Raw genomic sequence first — 6,542 nt, 5'->3', positions numbered from 1 at the left:
CTGTTTGTCAAAGCCGAATCCCGTGCCCACCTGGCCAGAATCCCGTGTCCCACGGAACAGGGACCCCGTGAGAAATCCCGGTCCGTGACAGGCATGCTCCCAGCCCACAGTGCCACAGGCCGAACAAAGGAACCGGGCCCACAGAGCACCTCTGAGTCATTCCTCAGGTCTGTGTGGTTGCCCATGTCTGCCCTTTGTTGGAGACGCCTCGGTGCCAGTATTGACCAGTATTAACATCTTTACAAGGTTCTACCCCCTCACAATCTGCAGAACTTCTTTGAGGTATAGAACAGAAACAACAAAATAAATCCAGAGCTTCCTAGGCATGGCATGAAATAGAAGAGTAGGCACCCTTGCAGTCTGAAACCTCTAAGCCATGACCACGGTCATCTGCTTCAACCACCGTTGCTTCAACACCAGCAATCTACAGGTCTTTCACCTTTCACTTTATTTCTATTTAATGCTTTTTGTTATTAATAAAAATTGACTGTACTGGCTGGTTTTGTGTGTCAACTTGACACAGGCTGGAGTTATCACAGAGAAGGGAGCTTCAGTTGGGGAAGTGCCTCCATGATCCAGCTGTGGGGCATTTTCTCAATTAGTGATCAAGGGGATATGGCCTCTTGTGGGTGGTGCCATCCCTGGGCTGGAAGTCTTGGGTTCTATAAGAGAGCAGGCTGAGCAAGCCAGGGGAAGCAAGCCAGCAAGGAACATCTCTCCATGGCCTCTGCATCAGCTCCTGCTTCCTGACCTGCTTGAATTCCAGTCCTGACTTCCTCTGGTGATCAACAGCAATGTGGAAGTGTAAGCTGAATAAACCCTTTCCTCCCCAACTTGCTTCTTGGTCATGATGTTTGTGCAGGAATAGAAACCCTGACTAAGACAAATTGGTACCAGCATAGTGGGGTAATCCTATGACAACCTGACCATGCTTTGGGGAGGACTGTGGAAGGACTTTGGAACTTTGAGCTAGAAGAGCCACTGGTTTGTTAAGAACTCTGTGGGAGCTTGGAAGATCATGTTGAGAACAGTGCAGAGATGGAGGCCTGGTTTGTGAAATTTCAGAGGGAAGATTAAAGACTCTTATCAGGGCCATGTTATTTTGATTGTGAAGATTCTGTGGTTTTGGTTAGCTGGGGCTGAAATATCAGCTGTGATTAACAAGATACCAGAACTACTAAAGTGAAAACTTTGCATTACTGGGACTATTGAGGTTGGTTAGCTGGAGCTAAGAAATTAGCGGTGATTAAGAAGAGACCAGCATCATGAGGTGACATCTTCTGGGAAGTGTTTTCTGAGAGCACAAAGAGGCTGTGTTCCAGAGATAGCCAAGGTTGTACCTTGTGCTGCAGCAGGACTTGGTAATGTGTAAGAGCCACCCAGGTGGTACTGGTTTTGAAAGCATGAAGGGGTCATGAAGAGCAGCTGAGGCTCGACACAGTGAGAGACCATGGAAGGCCATTGGTGAAGGGGCAGCCTCGGTTTGCAATTGATGGCCCAGGACTGAAGGGATCATGCAGAGGAGTTGAAGCTTGGCACCATGAAGAGAGCCTATAAGAGGCTATTGGTGAAGCCTAGTTACAGCAAAAGACAGCAGTGTTTTGGGAATGCCAGTACCATGCAATAACCACCAAGGACCGAAGCAGCAGTGGAGTACAGGCACCTGGAGCCTAGAAGACAAGATGTGTGCTACCTAGGGCAGAGCTGGAGAGGTGACTCAAGCCCTTGGTGGAGCCCAGAAGATCGTGAGTTGGATCCCAGACATTGGTTTTGCTTTTGATTGTGACTGTGCCCTGATATTTTTCCCTCTTCAAGGAAGAAAGTGTTTTAGTGGAGTCAACAGTTAAGAGGCTTTGAATTTTAAAAGATATTGGACCTTTTAAATTGATTGAACTTTTAATATGTAAAGACTGTGGGACTTTAGATCTTGGGGATGAATAAGAAAGTAAGGGTTGAGGCTTAATAGTGATGTGTTTGTGTGTCAAGTTGAGAAGGGGTCAATTGTACTGGCTGGTTTTGTGTGCCAACTTGACACAGGCTGGAGTTATCAGAGGAGGGAGCTTCAATTGGGGAAGTGCCTCCTTGAGATCCAGCTGTGGGGCATTTTCTCAATTAGTGATCAAGGGGGTAGGGCCCCTTGTGGGTGGTGCCATCCCTGGGCTGGAAGTCTTGGGTTCTATAAGAGAGCAGGCTGAGTAAGCCAGGGGAAGCAAGCCAGCAAGGAACATCCCTCCATGGCCTCTGCATCAGCTCCTGCTTCCTGACCTGCTTGAGTTCCAGTCCTGACTTCCTCTCGTGATCAACAGCAATGTGGAAGTGTAAGCTGAATAAACCCTTTCCTCCCCAACTTGCTTCTTGGTCATGATGTTTGTGCAGGAATAGAAACCCTGACTAAGACATTGACTATCTTGCTCCTGGTCTATTGAAAACTGATCTCTAGACAAATATTCTATCTTGCACCATGGCTTCTAATACACTGTCTAAGTCAGGGTTTCTATTCCTGCACAAACATCATGACCAAGAAGCAAGTTGGGGAGGAAAGGGTTTATTCAGCTTAACTTCCACATTGCTGTTGATCACCAGAGGAAGTCAGGACTGGAACTCAAGCAGGTCAGGAAGCAGGAGCTGACGCAGAGGCCCTGGAGAGATGTTCCTTGCTGGCTTGCTTCCCCTGGCTTGCTCAGCCTGCTCTCTTATAGAACCCAAGACTTCCAGCCCAGGGATGGCACCACCCACAAGGGGCCCTACCCCCTTGATCACTAATTGAGAAAATGCTCCACAGCTGGATCTCATGGAGGCACTTCCCCAACTGAAGCTCCCTCCTCTGTGATAACTCCAGCCTGTGTCAAGTTGACACACAAAACCAGCCAGTACACATGTTTACATTTTTTACACAAACAATATCATTGGCAGCAGTGAGCATTCCAGTGGGGTTTCTATGCCCTGTGCACACCCTTTCTGCCTTCACGTGCCAGACAGACACTGGGTCAGTGATGAATTAGGCCCTCTCCTAGTCAGAGCTCGCCTTTCCATGGTCACTCATGTGCTATGTGTTAACAGTAAGCCTTACGCTCCAGAAGACATCCACTCACCTGTTCCACAGTCTGCAAAGCTGAGTGGCTGGTTAGAGCAGAGAAGAGTTGGAATGTTACAGATCTACATCCAAACAATCCAAGGCTGGTGTTAGTCCTATAACAGCCATTCATTGTCCTACTTCTGGGTTAAACCTAACATTTACCTGTGTCTTATCAGGTAAAGCCTGTTACAATATATCCACATAACATTAGCATTCACATAGCCAAGAGCTAAGGATGGAATCTCATAGCATCTGAAACCTACTATGAAGCCCCCTGCTTCCCTATTGGCCCGTGCATGCTCCCACCAAGGTACCATTAAGGGTAATAAATTGTGATTATCTTTTGATTTGTGACTGTGGATGTCCATGCAACTGTTCCTGGACACTCCTATTTGTTTCTTGAGGTGGGGGGCTGACCCCAAGTTACCAGAAGATGGGGGAGTGTCCAGGCCACAGGTGTATTAAGCAGTCACCTGCTTAAGGCTCACCTGGCCGTCACAGGCCTCTGTTCCACACATCTGCCCTCAGGACTTCCAAAACTGCAGAAAGTCATTTAGAGGAGAGAACTGTCCCTGTTTAAGGAGTGCCTAGCAGGGTGAACTCTGACAAAGGCACCTTGAGGCCTGGCCTGTGACTGGCCACAACACAGACAGGTGAGGAGCTTCAACAGTCCAGCGCAAACCTTCCCCAGCAGCACCTGGGAGAAAGGCTAGAAAGTACTTTTAGAAGGGAATGGTGCACCAGCTAGCCCGCCCCTCACCCACAGGCCCCTTCCGGGAGGCTGCAGCAGCAGGCCCCAAATATGTTATAGGGAGCTTTGCATTTCCACAAGGCAATTGCCTACTGCTGTCACCAAGGAAGGTGGAGAGGGGCAAGGGCAGGGGGAAGGGATGGGAGGACATGAGGATGAGCTGGGGCAGAGTTAGGAACAGCCTTCTCAGGTGCTGGGGACCCCCCCCAGCATCGCTTCAGCGCCGGGTGCTGGGGACCCCCTCAGCATCGCTTCAGCGCCAAGTGCTGGGGACCAGCCAGTCTGGGAAATTCGGACGGTCATACTGAGAGAAGAGAAAAGCCAGGGTCGGGGCAGGGGAGTGGGTAATTCGGGCAGGTTCACAAGTATTTAACAACAGGGGCTGCTGTGCAGAAACATGTCTATTGCATGCTATGGATACTAGTGTCCAGAGCTGTTCTAGTCCTGTCCAGAAAGTATGGCACTCCTCCTGCATGTCACAATCCAAGGTTTTAAAACTGTTGGTTCCATTTTGAGTTCTCTGAGCAGGTAAGGCGTGCCTGGAGTATAAGTTAACACACCACAGACATGGTTGCTCATTTGTGGTCCCTGCTGCATGATCCATGATAACAAAGTGAAGGAACCAGTCTGGGTGCCCCTCAGCAGAGGAAGAAAGGAAGGACACATGCTATGTCTGGGGGCATTGTATTCACCCATAAAGCAGCAGCTGTCGCTGGCAGGGGACTAGCATGTTAGTGGACAGGACCCCAAGAAACAAACAGGCCACGTTTTCTCTCACATGTGCAACCAGGGTTTCCTGTAAGAGTACACGTTACATAAAGACAGAGAAGACGAGGCTAACGGGTGTGATGTGTTCAGAGTACACAACGAGAATACCAGTGTGAGAGCCATGGTCTCATAAAACAAAAAGGCGCATCCACACAGAAAGCCAAGGCTCCCGGCACTTGGGGACCAGGAAGACAGGAATGCTGGTTGTGGCTTTCAGCACCCCAGGACCTGGGCTGGGACACACACTGCAACCCAAGCTCCTGTCCTCCAGGGACAGTCCGAGCCACCATGCCTGGAAAGCAATGATCCGAGAGGCTGTGTCTGCCCTCCCACTTATCTGCCATCAGGATCGGACAGCGGGCAACACCACTGAGGGCTGGAGGAGGCCTGTGTGTTCAGGGATGAGGAAGGGATGGTTCCGATGTGAGGTAGGATGGGAGGGGACAGGGATGGGGACAGGAGGGGTGGGCAGGTGGCAGTTCCTTCAAAGCACACACCTTCCAAGCCTCAAGCTGAGTGGGTCTGAAACTGAGGTCCCATCTGAGGGTCTGAGAAGTCTCACATCCTACCATCCTTTATCACCAGACCCACCTTAGAGATGCTGTGCAGGCCAGCAGCTCTGTCTTGTAACCCACTTACCATCCATGACCTGACAGGGGAGACTGGGTACAGGGCAGAGTCCCTAGCTCTGAGAAATCTGCAGGCCATGGGGACATTACTGACCTCCACTGAGCTTCCAGCCTGTTCACTTGGTTTATACCCTTCTCCTGGAGCCCTGATGTTGCTACTGTGGTCTTTTTAAAAAGATTCCTTACACCATGTTAGAAGCTGGCCCTGGGGCCTAGAGAGAGCAACCTGTCTACCCCAACCCATCCATGTGCTTTAGAGTACTGTAGAGGCCTGAGAGGCTGTGCAAGGACTGACTGCAGACCCACAGCTGCCCTTTCCACTGCCCAGGTACGGGAGCCAGATAGGGACAAACCACGGTGCCCGTGTGTAGCCCATGCCATGGCAGCCCAGGGCACAACTTTGAGTGTAGGGAATGGAGACAGAGATGGCATCTTCTACCTCTGCTCCTAATAACCATGAAGGCTTACACCTGTTAATTCCAGCACTCAGGAGGCAGAGGAAATGCCCCACATCTGAGGGCAGCCTGCGGTACAGACACAAGCATCTGTAAAAGCCCTACATCAGAAAGTGTGTGCACACTAATTCCAACCCCTGGCAGGCAGAAGCAGGAAGACCGCCGCAAGCCTGAGTGTCTCAATCCCGTGCATGCCAAGGGCCGGGATACACACAGGAGAGTGGGGAGCTCCCTTTGAGATCTCTGAGAGCCGTGGCTACTTGCTGGCATGCTTTCACAGCAGCAACCTGCCCCACCCCATGAAGCTGTCTGCATCCCTCAGGGAAGTCGATGAGTCAGACAGTTCGACTCATTTGGGCAGAGATGGCACAAATGCACACCCCAGCCATTGCCGGGACGGGTGGCGCTCTTGCCCAGCTCATAAGTCTCTCCTGCAGGTGTTTGTGACTTGCGTTCTAGCACACTGCCTGCATTTCCTTGAAAAGTAGGGATTTCTAGAATTTAAAACCACTACAAAAAAAGTGAAGGTGTCTCAAGCCAGGCCAATTCAAACAAGTGTCCAGAGCGTGTGGTCAATTATAACACAAATCTCTTGTTGGGCCGTGAAAAGCAGCCTATGGTTTTAGCTGAGCAAGGCTTGCTTCTGGAGACCCAGTAGGAGGTTCTACAAGGGACGTAGCAGTAAAAGCCACGCCCCAAGACAGAGATGGCTGACCGAGTCCTCACTCCAGTATCCTGTGGCTAAACAATGTCCCAAGCTCCCAGTATTCTGGCTGGACTCCACCCCCAGTGAACTGACCACAGCCAGGTCTGCCCCGCCCCACAGCCAGGTCTGCCCCGCCCCACAGCCAGGTATGCCCCGC

This window comes from Mastomys coucha, unplaced genomic scaffold, assembly GCF_008632895.1.
Source record: "Mastomys coucha isolate ucsf_1 unplaced genomic scaffold, UCSF_Mcou_1 pScaffold22, whole genome shotgun sequence".
Taxonomy (NCBI): domain Eukaryota; kingdom Metazoa; phylum Chordata; class Mammalia; order Rodentia; family Muridae; genus Mastomys; species Mastomys coucha.
Note: the sequence above shows the minus strand (reverse complement) of the source record.